Below are 20216 nucleotides of genomic sequence, written 5' to 3' on the forward strand. Positions count from 1 at the left end.
ACAAATGTTACCTTATTAGCAAACCATGAAGGTATATACAGAAACAAACAGCTTGCACTATTCCAAGAGATCAGAAACCTTGTTTATACCTCAATACCTAATAGTATTTAGCACAGAGCAGTTTTGGCTTAACTTATCTGTTCACTTTTGATTAAAGTAAATATGGCATATTTAAACATAACCATAATAATTAAGATGCATGTTAAAGAGCTGGGTAATAATAGGATTCAAATCTTATATAAAAAAACACAATTTTTACACCTTGTTCACCAGAATTTCTTTAAAACATAATACACAAGCCCTACCTCAGGAATTGGATTCCCTATAAACTGAGCTTCCTTTCACTCCTATGCTACTGTCATAGTCAATACTTAATCTATTTATGCTCCTTCTGTTTACACATTCCTTATACCCAAAATGATGAAAGTGAATGTACCTTCATGGATACCTTTCCAGTAAGAATAGTGTGACCTAGGCAGATCAGAGGGATCCCATTGCCTCCTCAGGTCATTCCTAATTTGCTCTCTGATGCCTGTAAGATGGACCCTCTAGTCCACAAGATAAAAACTGCAATATTCCTGAAGAAGAGAAACAAAGTACAGTATTCAATAATACTAAATTAATAATACTCAATAATGCTTATATACGAGACAAATATAGAGCCTCTCTTTGTCAATTGGGAAGGACGTAGGAAAGTGGTATATTATTAAGGAGGCTTCAGAAGCAATGCCTTCCAATTCATGATTTTTAAAAGAATTTTATTTAATGCACATTATTTTATAATTAGGGGGAAATGTTTAAAAGTCTACTGGTCTAGTTTTAAGAGCAAATAAAAATTATATATGGGACTTCCGGCCAAGATAGAGGCCTAGACAGACACGCTGGGTCTCCCTCCACAACCAAGAAGGAATACGACTACCTCAAAACTAGAGACAACAAGAAGTTCCAAAAATTCAAGCTGCATGGAAGTCCAACAAACAAAGATATAAAGAAGAAATACTCATCCAGACAGGTAGGAGGGGCGGAACCCGAGCGGAGAGGACACGGTGTGGTGGCGGTGGCAGTGGTGGCAGCTGCAGGCCAGCAGAAAGCGCAGTTACATGTTTTAAAAAGTGGGGAGGAACATCTGAGGAGTGTTCCCAGCGACTGTAGAGCTCATGGTCCCATCGCCAGGGAAAATCAAGCCTCATTGCTTCTGATTGTGCAAACCAGTGGGCATTGGGGCAGAAGAAATTGCTGGTCTCTCAGCAGAGACCACTTGTTTAAAGGGCCCCAAGGTTCTAGAACATCCGCAGACCCATCCACTCTGGGAATGATGGCCAGGGCAACAGCTAGAGAGGATCCAGTCCCATACAGAAGTGGAAGAAATGCCTGGAAAAGGGGCAAGTGCTGAGAAAGTGGCATTGTTCCCTCTCTGACCCCTTCCCCACACACAGCATTACAAGGTGGTGAAACGGTACTGAAAAATACCTAAGACTCTGCCCCTTAAAACATAACAGGAATGACAGCTCTACCTTAGACATAGAGGCAAACAAACACAGGAGCCTATCAAGATGAGGAGACAGAGAAGTATGGCCCAAAAGGGGGAACAGATCAAGGTTCCAGTGGGAAAACTAAGCAACGAGGAGATAGCCAACCTAAAAGACGAGGAGATAGCTTACCTACCAGATGCAGAATCCAAAACACTGGTGATAAAGATGCTCACAGACCTGACAGATATGCTTGAGTATGGCAAATGCATAAGAGAAGAAGTTAAGGCTCTGTTAAATGAAACGAAGGAGAATCCACTCAAAACCAATGGTGAAGGGAAGGAAACCAGGGTTCAAATCAATGATTTGGAATATAAGGGAGAAAAAAACAGTCAAGCAGTACAGAATGAATAAACAAGAACTGAAAAAAATGAGGAGCTTAGGAACCTCTGGGATAACTTTAAACGTGCCAAGATCAGAATCATAGGGGTGCCAGAAGGAGGAGAGGAAGAGCAAGAAATTGAAAGCTTATGTAAAAAAATAAAGAAGGAAAACTTCCCAAATTTGGTGAAGGAAATAGACATACAAGTCCAGGAAGCACAGAGAGTCTCAAACAAGCTAGACCCAAAGAGGACCGCACCAAGACACCTCATAATTAAAATGCCAAAGCTTCAAGATAAAGAGAGAATCTTCAAAGCAGCAAAAGCAGAGAGTTACCTACAAAGGGGTGCCTATAAGACTCTCAGCTGATTTCTCAAAAGAAACTTTGCAGGCAAGAAGGGACTGACAAGAAGTATTCAATGTGATGAAAAGCAGGGACCTACAACCAAGATTACTCTATCCAGCAAAGCTATCATCTAGACTGGAAGGGCGGATGAAGTGCTTCCCAGACAAGGTAAAGCTAAAAGAGTTCATCATCACCAAGCCATTATTATACGAAATGTTAAAGGGACTTATTTAAGAAAAAGAAGATCAAAACTATGAACACTAAAATGACAACGAACTCACAACTATCAACAAATGATCTAAAAAATAAGAACAAAATCCAACTAAGCAAACCAGAATAGGAACAGAATCATAGGTATAGGGATCATTTGAAAGGTTATCAGCTGGGAGGGGGTGTAAGAACGGAGTCGCTCAGAGAACCATCAAGATGCAGTGAGCAGACAAAGAAGTTTATTGAGGGAATTAGCGAGCAGGCTGGGAGCTGTGCCGTGAGAGAATGGCTCCGACTCTGGACTCCTAGGGAAGGAGGGGGCGTTTTATAGCGGAAGAAAAAGGAAAATATTGAATTCAGTCATTTATCTTGCAGCTGTAAGCATGATGGGCCAATAAAGGCCTAATGGGGCTCGGGTTGACATACCCCGATACCACGGGAAACTTCCAGGCAGCTGCAAGCAGGCAGGGGGTGGGGGGAGGGCATGGGAACAGAGGCTGTCGGTGGAAGGGGGAAAAATGGGGAAATGGTGCAGGGATTAAGAAGCACAATTCATTGGTACAAAATAGACAGGGGGAAGTTAAGAATAATATAGGAAAGGGTGAAGCCAAAGAACTTATATGCACGACCCATGGACATAAACTAAGAGGGGTGGAATTGCTGGGGGCAGGAGGGTACTAGGCAGAGGGGAGAAAAGGGGGAAAAATTGGGACTACTTTAACAACATAATAAAATATACCTTTAAAAAGTTATATATGACCATATGTACTAACATTTTTTACATCTAAATAATTAAACTTTAGGAAAGGAAATTTGACTAAAGGTACATGAGGGATTATTAAGATTTTCTGTATGCTACAAGAATTTCTTATCAGTAAAAGGTTTTGTACCTACTATACTATATTAGTTTTGCAGTTTATACCATCCTGAGTTCACTGGGTCAAAACTTAACATTATGGGGTAATCAAATAAATTAAATGTTAACAGCAAAAATTAAAGTATTTAAATTAAAAGCATAGGCCTATTCCTATGATGAGGAAAAGTAAGGAAAAAGTGTTTCCACAATAGCTGTAAACTGTTCATCTATGTAAAATAAATTAATTATTCAGAGCTGCCTTAAAAAGTTAGTTTTAATTACATATGCATTTCTTTGCCAAAAGAGAATATGCTGTATTTATTCTCATTTCTCTATGGATTTGTTCTACAAGAAATACATATTAAGTACAGAAACACAGTTCTCAACTGTCATACAGAACTGGTCATACATCCTCAGTCATATCTTCTAGAGACCAGAAGCTCTCAATTTTGCTTTACTCGTCGTCGGCAGCCGTCCGTCTCGAGAGACGATGGCGTAGCTTCCTGAGAGTCTATCTGCACCGCCGAGAATGGCTGTGCAGTCCGACTCGGGAGTGACAATCCCTGCCACACTTGTTACAGGTGAAGGCAGATGGCCGTTGTTGCTGCTGTTGACGCTGCTTCCGCCTCGATCTTTTCTGGACCGCCTCCTCGTTGCGCGCAGCCTCTGCACGTGACGTACCTTGCCTGACCACGAGCCTCCAGGCTAGGCGGTCGTCTGCTTGAACTTCCCATGTGTTGAGATTGATGGAGCATTGTGTCATGTCCTTTTTGCAGATATCTTTGAACCGCAGTTTTGGGCGCCCTGTCATCCTCTTGCCTTCTGCTAGCTCGCCGTAGAGGAGGTCTTTGGGGATACGGCCTGCATCCATTCTTTTGACATGGCCGAGCCACCTGAGGCGTCTCTCGCTAAGAACTGCATGCAAACTGCTCATATTGGCTCGCTTCAGCACCTCGGTGTTGGGGACCTTATCCTGCCAGGCGACATGCAGGACGCGTCGCAGGCACCTCATGTGGAAGCTGTTGAGTTTCCTTTCGTGCCTTGCGTAGGTGGTCCACGTCTCGCTGCCATAGAGGAGAGTGCTGAGTACGCAGGCTTGGTAGATGCGCAGTCTGGTTTTCTCAGTGAGGCTGGAATTGTTCCACGCTCACCGGTTCAGTCTGGCCATAACTGTGGCTGCCCTGGCGATTCTCCGGTTGACCTCCAGGTCGACTGACAGAGAGCTCAAGATGGTGGACCCGAGGTAAGTGAAGTCGTTGACAACCTCCAGGGTGTATCCGTCGATGGTGATGCATGGGGAAGTCCCCGTGCCTTGAGCCATAACGTTCGTCTTCGTCAGGCTGATGGCTAGTCCGAACTCCTTGCATGCGTGAGAAAGGCAAGTGACTAGCTGCTGGAGTCCCTCTTCGGAGTGTGATGTCAAAGCTGCGTCGTCGGCGAAGAGCATCTCACGGATGAGCACCTCTTTGACTTTGGTCTTGGCTCGTAGACGGGCCAGGTTGTAGAGCTTGCCATCGGATCTGGTGTGAATGAAGACACCCTCGCTGCAGTCCTTAAAGGCGTATTGGAGGAGCATGGAGAAGAAGATTCCGAACAGCGTAGGCGCGAGGACGCAGCCCTGCTTTACTCCGCTGCTGACTGGGAAGGCCTCAGAGGTTGCGCCGTTGTAGGACACCGTGCTGTGCATGTTGTCGTGAAAGGACATGACCACAGCAAGCAGATGTGGTGGACAGCCAATCTTCCGTAGCAAGCTGAAGAGACCGCTTCGACTGACCAGATCAAACGCCTTCGTGAGGTCGATAAAGGTGAGGTAGAGTGGTTTATGCTGTTCGTGACACTTCTCCTGCAGCTGGCGTAGGGAGAAGATCATGTCCACTGTTGAACGGCCAGCTCTGAAGCCACACTGGGACTCTGGGTAGACGCGGGAAGCAAGGGTCTGCAGGCGGGCAAGAGCGACCCGGGCGAATACTTTGCCGACGACGCTGAGGAGAGAGATGCCCCGGTAGTTGTTGCAGTCGCTGCGGTCTCCTTTGTTCTTGTATATGGTGATAATGTTGGCATCTCTCATATCCTGGGGGATGTAACCCTCCTTCCAGCAGCGACAGAATAGATGATGGAGCGGCTGTAGCAGGACTGGTTTCCCGCTCTTTAGGATTTCTGGAGGGATTCCGTCGCTTCCTGGTGCTTTCCCGCAAGCGAGGCGGTCGATGGCTTTGCTGAGCTCTGCCGCAGTAGGTGGGGTGTCTAGCTCCTCCATGACTGGTAGGTCTGGGATGGCGTTAAGAGCAGTGTCTGTTACGGTGTTCTTCGTTGCGTACAGCTCGAGGTAGTGCTCGGTCCACCGCCGCATTTGCTGTTCCTGGTCAGTGATGACCTCACCTGTCTTGGACTTAAGGGGGGCGATCTTGGAGGGGATTGGGCCTGTTGCCTTCTTGATACCCTCATACATTCCTCGTGCGTTGCCTATATCGGCGGCTTCCTGAATGCTTCTGCACAGGTTTAGCCAATAGGTGTTGGCACAGTGGCGGGCGGTCTTCTGGACTTTGTTCCTGGCAGCCCGTAGAGCTTGAAGTGTACTGGGAGTGGGCGTGACCTTGTAAGCCAGTAGGGCCTTCCTCTTAGCCTCAATCACGGGGTTCCATTTCTTCCCAGTGAGCCTCGTACCAGTCAGCGTTCTTCCGCTCTTTCTTCCCGTAAGCAATAATGGCGGAGTTGTATATGGCGTCGCGGAGACGTGGCCAATTGGATTCGATAATGTCATCTGCCGCCACTCCCTCGCCGAGTGCATCTTCCATCTTGTTGATGAATTGCTGGGTCTTAACTGGGTTGCTGGCACAACTGGTGTTGATGCGTGGGCGACCCTTCATCTTGGAGTGGTGCAACCTCTTCGGCATTATGCGCACCTTGCTTACCACGAGGGCATGGTCCGTGTCGCAGTCTGCACTGTGGTAGCTGCGGGTGAGGAGGGTGCTGCCAATATCCGTTCTTCTGGTGATGACGAGGTCAAGCTGGTGCCAATGGCGGGAGCGGGGGTGCCTCCATGACACCTGGTGGATCTCTTTGCACTTGAAGAATGTGTTTGTCACGCACAGGCCGTGGTGACACGAAAGCTCAAGCAGTCGCTGACCATTCTCATTGATCTTTCCTCTCCCAAAGTTTCCAAGGCAGGTGGGCCAGGCCATGTGGTCGGCTCCTACTCTTGCGTTGAAGTCTCCAAGGAGATAGAGAGCGTTACTTCTGGGGATCTTGGATAACGCTTCGTCCAGTGCATGGTAGAACTGTTCTTTCTCTTCGATGGTGGTGCAGAGGGTTGGGGCGTACGCGCTAAGAATGCTGACTGGGCCGAAAGTTGTTGACAATCGGAGGGTAAGTAATCTCTCTGTGCCTCCTGTGGGTGGCTCTATGGAGTTAACAAGCGTGTTCTTCACAGCGAACCCAACACCGTGCTGTCTTGGTTGGTCCGGAGACTTCCCTTGCCAGTAGAAGGTGTAGTTGGTTTCTCTGATAGTTCCGTTGTCGGCCAACCGGGTCTCCTGTAGAGCCGCAATGTCGATGTTTAGTCGTGCCAGTTCCCTATCGATGACAGCGGTTTTCCTGGCACCATTGATCCACGGAAGGTCTGCAGTAAGTCCGGGGCACATGGTCCTGATGTTCCAGCTAGCGAGACGAAGAGCTGGAGGTTTCTTTCTTGTTGTTTGCTTGGAATTAACTGGTGCGGGTGTTTTGTGGCCCACTTTTCGAGAGGCGCCTCTCTGATCCCCACGCACCCAGTGGGGCAGGCGAGCCATGGCGAGACGGCACCTAATTGGCTGGGGCTGCCCAGCTTGAGGCGGGCGGTAGCTGTCCAGTGAGGTGCGATGACCTCTCCCACCGTCAGAGGAGACCCCTGACGCTCATTTCCTTCGCCAATCGGATGAGCTTATAACCGGTATCTGTCTCCTCCCGTGTTGAGTCGACATCTTGCGATGACGCTGGAGTGTCCTCTCCAGTGAAACTGAAGCTACAGAGCCTGGGCAGGGTGATATGGAGGGTGATATGCTTTACTAAAAATAAGAAAAAATTAATGTTAATAGATTCCTGGTTTCCCATCCTCTCAACTTCCAGAATAAGGCTCCTCCCAAGTCAATAAAGTCTCTGAGAAAGTCATGAATTGTAGTTTTTAAAAGTTTTTACCCATTGCAAAGTTTACTTTATTAAAACCCTTCCATTTTCTTCTGATAAACAGCCAAGAATAGACCCATTTCTACTATTCACAGTTTTGTTTATTATCTAAAATTACTCCCCAAACACAAACATTTTAATGGCTAGGACAAAAATTAACCAACCCTATTAAACTGAAGAGTGATCAGAATAAGGGAGCCAAGATAGTGAAGGGTTTAAAATTATAAAGCCATTGAAGAAACTAAAAGGCTGTTTTGGTAATGGGGTTTTCAGTTGTCTTCTGGTTGAAAATCACAGTGGTCATATTTAAAGGGTTATCAAATGTAGGTAGAAATGAATTTGTTCTCAGTACGTACAGGGGCACTTTGACAATAGGGACAGTTACAAAGAGTCATGTTTTTGTCTTTAAGATTCCTATATTCCAACCCTAGTTGGTGTGGCTCAGTGGATAGAGCACTGAACTGCAAACCAAAGGGTTCCTGGTTCGATTCCCAGCCAGGGCACATGCCTAGGTTGTGGGGCCATGTCCCCAGCTGGGGACACACAAGAGGTAATCAATCTATGTTTCTGTCTCTCTCCTTTCCTTTCCCTCATCTCTAAAGGTAGATGAATAAAATCTTTACAAAAAAATTATGATTCCAAACCTGAACAGGCTAAATTTTCTTTAAGCCCTTCAAAAATTTAATTATTTTTAAAACAATGTTTCAAAACACTGTATTTAATATTTCATCAAAGACCATCATTGTCACACTAATCTTTTAGAAGGTAGATACTGAAACAAATCGATTTGTCCATTTCCAGGTATCCTTATTAGAAAAGAGCAGGAAAAGTTTAAACTTCTTCAATAAACATTAACTATTACTAACTGTAAAGGAATTTCAGTCCAATCCCATAATCTGTGGCCAAGAATATGGAAGCAAAACAATTCTTCATATAGGGAAAAAAACTTATAACTCCATACTTAATAAAATCAGAGTTGAAAATGCCATATGTATATGAATCAGTTCTAGCCACTTCCAAAAACTGAGGCTATAAGCCATACAAAGTAAATTTCCCAAAACTGAAATACATTTTCTGATGTGTGTATAAATTTTCTCCCATGTAACTAATATTGACATACTTAAAAATTATATAAGGCAAAAAAAGAAATACTTTTAGTAGTTTCTAAACTACTTTTAGTTTCTTTTTGCCTTATGTGAGTTATAGAGTCAACCAAAATATTATAGATAACATACATATATTGATCTTTCATTAAAGGAATCTACCCCAGTGTAGAATAAATCTTTCTAAATTGTATATTCTCTTAAACCAATACCTAATTAATTAAAGTACATAATTAAGAGTTATTTAACCTCTGAAGAGGATTTTATAATTTTTAATATATTTTATTGATTATGTTTTTACAATAGTTCCAATTTTTTTCACTCTTTGCTCCCCTCTACCCAGTACCCCCGCTTCCCTGAACAATCCTACCCTGCTTAGTTCATGTCCATGGTTGTGCATATAAGTTATTTGGCTTCACCCTTTCCTATATTCTTTTTTTTTAAATTATTGATTTTTTAAAACAATAAAAAATAACAACCCCCCCCCAGACTTAAAACCCTTTACAATCTTACAAAGGACAATGTTTGAAGGTCTCGTGCCCCTCTAGCTGCTTCAAGATGGACATGGTCATTGTCCTGCCTACGCTTGGGTCCAGAAATCCCTAAAAGAGTTGGGGTATGGAAGGGAGGGTGGCTTTGCCACATGGGGAAGAACCTTGCAGACTCCAGATCAGTTGGCTGTCCCTGGACAACGGCAGGCTTGGTTTAACAGGCTGCCATCCTTGTTGTATTCTGAGGGCAACAGATTTGGCAACAGGGTTAAAAGGCAACATTCAACCCATAACCACTAGATGACAAAAGACAGCGATTAATTTTTCAGTGTCCCATATTAGGGGGGAAAAAAGGCTCTTTGGAGGAAGGTGTGCAAGGCGAGTCACACCTGTCCAAGACACCTTTGCCCACTATACTTAGTTTGGGCTGAGGAGAACATTTTAGGTTTCCCCCTTCTCAGATCTCTGGGCCCTTTCTGTCCAAGCCATTAGGATAGAAAAGAGAAACCAATTTTAAAGTGAAGCCACAGACCACTCCATGCCTAACCCACCCAGCCACTTAGTTCAGCCAAACCGTTGAGTCTCAGGAGGCAGCGATGCACACAGGCTAAAGTGAGGCCTATATGTATGGACAATCACTTAGGCAATGAGATCATAGGCTTATGTCCTATGAAAACAGAACAGATATGTTAACTTATGCAACATAACCCACAAACCAGTCTCTATATCTGCAAGACTGTCTTATTGGAAAGACACGCAGTTGCCAGGCATTTGACATTCTTCTTGCCTGTAAATTAAGCATCTTTGATGATGCCACAGGCATAGTTTAACTTTCAAATGAAAACAAACTAAATAAAAATAAACTTTAAAGACAGCTGCACTACTTTATAATCTACCACTGAGCATTGGGGTTTTCCTTGAATCGCGATTTTTCTTCTTAAGATTACCCTCCTTGTCATTAAAGGGACTGCATTAAGTCCAGTTTTAATTTATTCTGTTTGTTTGCATAAACACAACAAGAGCAGCAAATGATCACATATGATCTTTTAGTTTGCTTTGCTGGAACTTACACAAGGAACCTTTAGGGTGACTTTCAGTCTGCCCTTCAGGGCACAGGAGCTGAGCCACATACCTGCCATTCAGCCTTGCCAATAAACACCTGTCTTTTCCAAGTCCTTCGGGTTTTCCATTGTGCTTTAAGATCCCTTCTAGCCATCTTTCAGGAAAGCAACCTTCGTTCTTTCCCTGGAAAGATTGCCATGGACCGCACAACGAACCACGGTATCAGGCCTTTTATCTCATGGGCTTTTATTACCTTCGAAAGTCAATCCCAGTTCCTCAGGGCTTTTTGGGAACAACCAGAGCCCAAGCATGTCTCCCTTAGGAATGACATTCCCATAAAAGTCATGGTCAACAAAACCTCTATTAACAATTGGTCTTATTAGTTTTATGCAAAGAACCTTATGTCATTGCTTACTTCTTTAGAATGCCAAATTCTATAGGGATCAGGTAGGGAGAAAAATATACAGAGAAGGAAAATCCTTGTCCTCCTAATATTCACTGAAATAGCATTTCCATTCTTTACATATTCTTTTGTTCACTGTCCTACATGTAAGGGTTTTTGTTGAGGGGGCAGAATTTGCTGGTTCATTTGTTAATTTATTTTGCTTTCATTTTTTTACCCCACTAAAAATTTTTGTTTGTTTTTCTATTACAGTTGTCCACTTTTTTCCCTATTATTTCCCTGCACCCTTCTCCCACAGGTGTCCCCACGCAGTTGTCCATGTCCATGGGTCATTTATATGTGTTCTTTTACTAGACCCTCCCCTTCTTATCCCCTTTACTACCTCCCTCTCCCCCCTTGTAACTGTTAGTATACTCCTTGTTTACATGCCTCAGGTTCAATTTTGCTCATTTGTTTGTATTCTTCATTAGTCTCATGTAATAGGTGATAGCATAAGGTATTTTTCTTTCATTGCCTGGCTTATTTCACTAAGCAGAATTCTCTCTAGTTCCATCCATGATGTTGCAAATTGTAGAAGTTCCTTTTTCCATTCTGTTACATAGTACACCATTGTGTAAATGTTCCAGTTTTTTTATCCACTCATCTACAGATGGGCACTTAGGTTGTTTCCAGCACTTGGCTATTTTAAGTAGTGCTGCTATGCACACAGTGGTGTTTCAGGATTCTTTGGATATAATCCTAGCAATGGAATTGCCAGTTCAAAAGGCAGTTCCATTTTTAATTTTTTGAGGTAATTCCATGTTGTTTTCCGTAGTGGCTGCACCAGTCTGCATTCCCACCAGCAGTGCACCAGGGTTCCCTATTCTCCACATCCTTGCCAGCACATGTTTGTTGATTTGTTGATGATTGCCATTCTGACTGGTGTGAGGTGGTATCTCATTGTGGTTCTAATTTGCATCTCTCTGATGGTTAGTGATGTTGAGCATTCTTCCATATGTCTATGGACCCTTTGTATATCCTCTTTGGAGAAGTGTTTATTCAGGTCCTTTACCCATTTTTTAATTGGGTTGTCTGTCTTCTTGGTGTTGAGTTGTATAAGTTCTTTATATATTTTGGAGATGAATCCCTTGTCTGAGGTATCATTGGCAAATATATTTTCCACATGGTTGGTTCCCTTTTCATCTTGCTGATGTTTTCTTTTGCTGAGCAGAAACTCTTTAGTTTGATGTAGTCCCATTTGTTTATTCTTTCCTTTATTTCCCTTGCCTTAGGAGATACATAGGTGAAAATGTTGCTATTTGGGATATCTGAAATTTTCCTGCCTATGTTTTCCTCTAGGACTTTTATGGTGTCACAGCTTACATTCAAGTCTTCGATCCATCTTGAGTTTATTCTGGTGTATGGTGTAAGTTGGTGGTCTAGTTTCATTTTTTTGCATTTCCCTGTCCAGTTCTTCCAACACCATTTGTTGAAGAGGCTCTTTTCACTCCATTTTATGTTACTTCCCCCTTTGTCAAATATTAGTTGATCATATAGAACGGGGATTATTTCTGGGCTCTCTATTCTGTTCCATTGATCTATATGTCTGACTGTTTTGATTACCGTGGCCTTGCAGTATAGTTTGGTATCAGGTATTGTAATTCTTCCTTCTGTGATCTTCCTCAAGATTCCTGTGGCTGTTTGGGATCTTTTATGGTTCCATTTAAGTTTTTGAAGTATTTGTCCTAGGTTTGTGAAATATGCCATTGGTATTTTAACAGGGATTGCATTGAATCTATACATTGCTTTGGGTAGTATGGACATTTTAATGATGTTGATTCTTCCTTCAATGAACATGGTATATGCTTCCACTTATTTGAATCATCCTTAATTTCTTTCTTCAGTGTTATGTAGTTTTCTGAGTACAGGTGTTTTACCTCCTTGGTTAAGTTTATTCCTAGGTACTTTATTTTTCTTGTTGCCATAGTAAATGGAATTTTTTTTCTAGTTTCTGTCTCTGGTATTTTATTGCTGGTGTACAGAAATGCCTTCGATTTCTGAATATTGACTTTGTACCTTGCTATTTTGCCAAATTCACTTACTAGGTTGAATAGTTTTTTAGTGGAGTCTATAAGGTTTTCTATGTAAACTATCATGTCATCTGCAAATAATGACATTTTTACTTCCTCTTTTCCAATTTGGATGCCTTTTATTTATATTTTTTTGTCTGATTGCTGTGGCTAGAACCTCTGAGACTATGTTGAATAGGAGTGTAGAGAGTGAACATCCTCGTCTTGTTCCTCACCTCAGGGGGTATACTTTCAGTTTTTGCCCATTGAGTATGATGTTGGCTTCAGGTGTCCCATATATGGCCTTATCATGTTGATGTATGCTCCCTCTATTCCCTTTTTGCAGAGTGTTTTCATCATAAATGGGTGTTGTACTTTATCAAATGCTTTTAAGCATCTATTGATATAATCATGTAGTTTTTGTCTTTCATTTCATTTATGTCGTGTATTACATTGATTTGCGAATATTAAACCATCCTTGCATCCCTGGGATGAATCCGACTTGATCGTGGTATATGATCTTTCTAATGTGTTGCTGGATCTGGTTTGCTAATATTTTGTTGAGGATGTTAGCATCTATGTTCATCAGAGATATTGGCCTGTACTTTTCCTTCTTTGTTGTGTCTTGACCTGGTTTTGGAATTAGACTAGTACTGGCTTTATAGAACGAGTTTGAGAGTCTTCCCGCTTCTTAAATTTTTAGAAGAGTCCGAGTAGGATAGGAGTTAGTTTTTTCCTAACTGTTTTGTAAAATTCACCTGTGAAGCCATGTGGGCCAGGGCTTTTGTGTGCCAGAAGTTGTTTTGATTAGTGCTTCAATTTCACTAGTTGTTATTGGTCTGTTCGGCTTCCTCCTGCTTCTTGACTCAGTTTTGGAAGGTTATATGTTTCCAGAAATTTTTCCATTTCATCTAGGTTGTCAAATTTTTTGTGATACAGTTGTTCGTAATAATTTCTTACAATCCTTTGTATATATGTGGTATCGGTTGCAATTTCTCGTCTTTCATTTCTGAATTTATTTATTTGGGTCTTCTCTATTTTTTTCTTGATGAGCCTGGTTAAAGGCTTGTCAATTTTTTTATCTTTTCAAAGAACCAGCTCCTACTTTTGTTGATCTTTTGAATTGTTGTTTAGTCCTATGTCATTTAATTCTGATCTGATCTTGATGATTTCCTTCCTTCCACTCGCTCTGGGCTTTCTTTGTTGTTCTTTCTCTAGTTCTTGTAGCTGCAGGGTTAGATTTTTAATTAGAGATTCTTCTGTCCTTTTTAGGTAGGCTTGTATTGCTATGAACTTTCCTGTCATTAGTGCTTTTACTGTATCCCATAGGTTTTGAGTTGGTGTGTGTTCATTATCATTTGTTTCCAGAAACTTTTTTATTTCTTCTTTGATGTCATTGTTAACCCATTCATTATTTAATAGCATGTTATTCATTCTCTATGAGCTTTAATGTTTTTGAGTTTTTTCCTTGAGGTTGATTTCCAGTTTTAAGCCATTGTGATGAGAAGATGCTTGATTAATTTCAATGTTCTTGAATTTGTTGAGGCTTGTTTTGTGTCTTAATATGTGGTCTATCTTTGAAAATGTTGCATATGCAATTGAAAAGAATGTATATTTTGCTTCTTTGGGGTGAAAAGTTCTATATATATCAACTAAGTCCATTTGACCTAGAGTGTTGTACAATGCCTCAATATCTTTGGTGTTCCTTTGCTTCGAAGATCTGTCCATTGTTGACAATGGGGTGTTAAAGTCCCCTACTATGAGTGTACTGCTGTCTGTATCCTTCCTGAAGTCTTTCAAAATTTTCATTACATACTTGGGTGCTCCTATGTTGGGTGCATATATGTTTACAAGGGTTATATCTTCCTGATGGATTTTTCCCTTAAGTATTATGAAATGTCCTTCTTTGTCTCTTCTTATGGCCTTTTCTGTGAAATCTGTTTTGTCTGATATAAGTATTGCTACCCCAGCTTTGTTTTCATTTCCATTTGCTTGAAATACTGTTTTCCATCCCTTCACTTTCAGTCTGTGTAGATCATTTATTCTAAGGTGGGTCTCTTGTAGACAGCATATATGTGTGTCATGCTTTCTAATCCATTCAGCTACCCTATGTCTTTTGATTGGTGCATTTAATTCATTTACATTTAATATTTTTATCAACAGGTACTTATTCATTGTCATTTTCCCCCTTTGTGCTTGTGTTTCTCTCTGTCCCTCTCTGTTTCTTCATCTTCTTAAAGCAGACCCTTTAGCATCTCTTGCAATGCTGGTTTGGTGGAAATGTATTCTTTTAGCCTTCTTTTGTCTAGGAAACTCCTTATTTCACATTCCATTTTGAATGAGAGCCTTGCTGGGTAGAGTATTCTTGGTTGTTGGCCTTTGTTTTTCATTGCTTGGAATATTTTTTGCCATTCCCTTCTGGCTTGTAGTGTTTCTGCTGAGAAATCTGATGATAGCCTTATTGGAGCTCCATTGTATGTTATTAGTTGTTTCTCTCTTGCTGCTTTTAGGATTCTCTCTTTGTCTTTGAATGTTGTCATTTTAATTACGATGTGTCTTGAAGTGGTCCTGTTGGGGTTCATCTTCACTGGGACCCTCTGTGCTTCCTGGACTTGCATGAGTCTTTCTCTCATCAAGTTAGGGAAGTTTTCTGTCATTAGTTTTTCAAACAGGTTTCTATCCCTTGCTCCTCTTCTCCTTCTGGAATTCCTATGATAACGGATAGTATTACGTTTCATGTTGTCCTGCAGCTGTCTAAAAATCTTCATTCCTTTTTAGTTTTTTTTCATTTTGTTGCACTGTGTGGGAATTTTTTTCTATGTTGCCCTCCAGCTCGCTGATCCGAACTTCTCCTTCCTCTTGCCTGCTTTTACTTCCTTCTACTGTGTTCTTCAATTCAGAAGTTGTATTCTTCATTTCCTCTTGGCTCTTATTGATATCTTCTATGTCCTTTTTCATGCTCGTGTAATTCCCAGTAAGTTCCTTGTAGTTTTTCCTGAGTTCTTGGTAGTTTTTTTTTTCAGCTCGCTGATCTCATTGAGCTTCCCTATAACCCATGTTTTGAATTCCATGTCTGATAGTTTGCTTCCGTCTATTTCATTTAGCACTCTTTCTGGGGATTCTTCCTTTCTTCTCGATGGGGGGTTGTTTCTGACTCCCCATCTTTGTGACTCTTATTGTTTTTTGCTGCTTCTTAGATTGATCTGCACTTCCTGGATCTGCCCCTGGTAGCATCATATCATGTACCAGTCTGGGCCTAGGCAGCCTGGTGGAGACTACTAGAGATCTACAGCCTTTGTCTCCTTTTGTTGTTAATATATTCAATCTGTGATCAGACGTCAGGCTTAAGGACCGATGGTGGGGCAGATTGATTCCAATAGGTGGTGCTTTTGCTTCCCCTCAGGCTGACACCAGTTGGAGGGGAATGGTCTGCCTGCAGTATGAGGAATGAGTCAGCACTGGGACCCGTTCAGCTGCTCCCTTAGTTCTCCCCTCAAAGTCATAGCTCCAAATACTCCCCAAGCATCTCTGGTCCTTTGTGCCCTCCCTTTGCTTGAGCCCAGGGTAAGTGGGTGCTAAAATATGTTCATATGTGATCTGTAAAGAGGTCTTTTTCTCCAAAGGTTTCTCTCTGGCTAGCAAGAAAACCTGTGGCTTTTCACTTTTCACAGCTGGATACTATTTTACTTTCTGCTCTGTTGCTGTAGGCTGGGAAGCCCAGCAGTGGTTTTAGACCCTGCCCTTCTCAGGGGGAACTCACAGCTGCTGAGCTGTTTCTCAGTTCCTGCAGCTGCCACCCATGGGAGCCTAGCCAGCGCTTTCGTGTCTCTGCACTACCTACCAGTCACATTGTGATGAAGCCGCCTTTTCTGTCTCTCCGTGGTTATAAGACTTCTCTCCAACTAGTGTTCAGTTGGTTATTCCATATGATTTCTGCACAACTAAGTTGTAAATCCAGACTGGTCCTGGGAGGAAGTTTGTGTAACTTACACGTACTCCTCCACCATCTTGGCTCCCCCTATAATTGTTTTTTTCATGTAGCAATTCACTACAGGGAAAAGAAGTTATCAAAGATAGTTGACAGAACAAAGGTACTAAAAACAGATAAGCTTGCACTTTGAAAATGTAATGTGGATGGTGAATTAGTAGGAAAAATTTATCACATTCTTACCAACAATTTTAGTAAATGCTGTGTAGATTTATAATTTCAGTAATAGACTAGATGCTCTATTTAATTAAAGTTGTTGTCCATCTTGAGGTTGACACTTCACACACCTAAAAGATTAAAAAGTACTTTTTATGAATTTGTTTAACAAAAAAGTAAAGAAAAACACCTAGATTAGGTATTAAAATATACTTACCATGATTAGAAGTTAAATTTGAAGTTTTGAGGTAAATGTTAAAACTTAAAAAAATAAAAAGATAGTAGAATATAAATAGCTATGCTATAGGCCTTGGCTGGGTGGCTCAGTTGGTTGGAGTGTTATCCTGTAAACCAAAAAGTTGTGGATTCGATCCGTAGTCATGGTACACACCTATGTTACAGTTTAGATCCCTGGGTGGGACACATAGAAGGGAGACCCCCCAAAAACCTAGAATTACTTCTGGAAGGTGGGCCCCTTGTAATACTGGCTTCCCCTGCTAGATGAGTGTTCTAGGAAACCATCTGTATCAGGCTGCCAGCTGGTGCTGTTGTGAGGGGCTGCATTCAGCTTCATGAATTTTTAAAATTATATTTCATTGATTTTATAATTTTTTAATATGCTTTATTGATTATGCTGTTACAGTTGTCCCAATTTCTTTTCCCTTCATTTCCCTCCACCCAGTGACTCCCCTCCCTCCAGTTGTTCCCCCCACCTTAGTCCATGCCCATTGGTTGTATATATAGTTTTTTCAACATTTTCCTGTCTACTCCATTCCCTCCTACTATGCTTCTTAATTCCTGCATCATATCCCTCCCTTTTCCCCCTTCCCCCTCCCTGCTGACCTCTCCCCAGTATGTTCCCCACACCTATAATTCTTTTTCCCCTCGCGTTGCCTACTTAGTTTGCCTTTGTTTCAGTTCCCTAGCTTCTGTTGTTGGTTGTTGTGATACAGTTTTCATTTTAATGTTCATAGTTTTGATCCTCTTTCTCCTAAACAAGTCCCTTTAACATTTCATATATCAGTGGTTTGGATATGATGAACTCCTTCAGGTTTACTTTGTCCTGGAAGCACTTTCTCTGCCCTTCATTCTGAATGACAGCTTTGCTGGATAGAGTAATCGTGGTTATAGGTTTTTGCTTTTCATTACTTTGAATATTTCTTGCCAGTCCCTTCTTGCCTGTACAGTCTCCTTTGAGAAATCAGCTGATGGTCTTATTGGGACCCCTTTGTACGTAATTCTCTTCTTTCTTGCTGCTTTTAAGATTTTTTTTATCCTTAATTTTTGACATTTTGATTATAATGTGTCTTGGTGTGGTTCTCTCTGGGTCCAGTTTATTTGGAACTCTCTGTGCTTACTGGACCTGTAAGTCTATTTCCTTCCCCAAGTTGGGGAAGTTCTGCTTCATTATTTTATCACATAATTTTTCCATTTCTAGTTCTTTTTCACCTTCTTGCAACCCTATTATTCGGATATTGGCTCGCTTATAGCTGTCCCAGAGGTTTCTGAGCCTCTCATTTTCCTCACTTTTCGTTTCCTCTTTCTGCACTGGCTGATTGTTTGTTCCTTCCCTATGTTCTGATTTGTTCATTTTATCCCTGGTTTTCTTTCCTTTACCACTAGTTTCGTATTTGTTTTTGTTCATTTCAGCAGGACTAGCCTTCATTCCTTCCCTGTCTTGTTTAAGATCTGCTGTTAGGTCTGTAAGCATTTTCATAACCAAAACTGTGCCTCAGAAAGATTTTCTATCTGCTGCTTCGTTAGATTAGATATTTGCTGCCTGGTCAGCTGCATCACCGGGATCTCTATCATGATCTGTGCCATCCTGACAGTTTTGTGTTTACTTTTGCTTCCTAGGTGGGGCTGTCACACCTCCTACGCTATAGGGGGCGGAGCCCTGTGCACTCATCACCACCAGGCGACCCTTCTTACCACACTGTGGTGTTTCCTGTGGAGGGAGGGTCCAAGATGGACTCCTGCCATTCACTCTCCGCTGAGAGACCGGGAGCCTCCCCCTCTGTCCCCACCCCCTCTGGGCCTCAAAGTCCAAGCCTATGGGGGTCTGCCTTCCCTGGCATTGGAATCGCTAGGTGACGGCTGTGGTCTGCAGTCGGGGTGCTCCCAAGGTGCTTCTTGTCTCCCCTTAAATACGGGTTTCTGTGCTTACCGCCGTCCCACTGCCAGCACAGCTTGACCTCTCCTCCCCGGCTTCGCCCCTCCTACCTGTCCGGATGAGTACCATTTCTTTACAACTTAATATGTTGGACTTCCACTTATTTTCTGGAAATTCTGGTTATTTCTGGTTTTGCGGTAGTTGTAGTCCTTCTAGTTATGGAGGGAGAGAACGTGTCAGTCTAGGCCTCCATCTTGGCCAGAAGTCTCCCTGGTTATGTTATTATAGTTGTCCCAATTTCCCCCCTTTTGTCTGTCTCCTACCAGCACCCCTAACTCCCTCATGCAATCCCCACACCATTGTTTATGTCCATGGGTCATGCGTATAACTTCTTTGGCCACTCCATTTCCTATACTGTACTTTACCTCCCCATGGCTATTCCATAACTACTTATTTGTACATCTTAAGCCCCTCAAGTCTTCACCCATTCCCTCACACCTTCCCTCCCATCTGCCATCCATCAAAACACTCTTTATATCCATGATTCTGTCTCTGTTCTTTTTGGTTAGTTTGTCTTTTAGATTCAGTTGTTGACAGATATGTTCTTATTGCCACTTTATTGTTCATAGTATTTTTTTTTCTAAATAAGTCTTATTAACATTTCATATAATAATGGTTTGGTGATGATGAACTTCTTTAGTTTTTTTCTTGTTTGGGAAGCTCTTTATCTTCCTTTCGATACTAAATGATAGCTTTGCTGGGTAGAGCAATCTTGGCTGTAGGTTCCTGCTTTTCATGACTTTGACTACTTCTTTACAATCCCATCTAGCCTGCAAAGTCTCTTTTGAGACAGTCATATAGGTACTCTCCTATAGGTAATAAACTCCATTTCTCTTTATGCTTTTAAGATTCTCTCTTTATGTTTAACCTTTGGGATTTTAATTATGAGGTATCTTGGAGTGGGCCTCTTTGCATCCATCTTGTTTGGGTCTCTCTGTGCTTCCTGGATTTCTATGTCTACTTCCTTCACCAAATTAGGGAAGTTTCCTTTCATTATTTTTCCAAATAGATTTCCAATTTCTTGCTCTTTTTCTTCTTTTTCTGGCACCCCTATAATGCAAATCTTGGATGGCTTTAAGTTGTCCCAGGGCTGCTTATACTATCCTCATTTCTTTTTCATTCTTTCTTCTTCATGTTATTCTGATTGGTTGTTTTTTTGCTTCCTTATGTTCCAAATCATTGATTTGATTCTTGGCTTCATCCTCTCTACTGTTGTTTTCCTGTAAGTACCCTTTGTTTCTTACTGAATCTTTTTTATGCTGTTGAGGTCCTCACTAAGTTCCTTGAGCATCCTTATAAACACTGTTTTGAGCTCTGCAATCTGATAGATTATCTCCATTTTGTTTAGCTCTTTTTCTGGAGTTTTGAT

This window comes from Furipterus horrens, unplaced genomic scaffold, assembly GCF_987537825.1.
Source record: "Furipterus horrens unplaced genomic scaffold, mFurHor1.1.pri manual_scaffold_12, whole genome shotgun sequence".
Lineage (NCBI taxonomy): Eukaryota > Metazoa > Chordata > Mammalia > Chiroptera > Furipteridae > Furipterus > Furipterus horrens.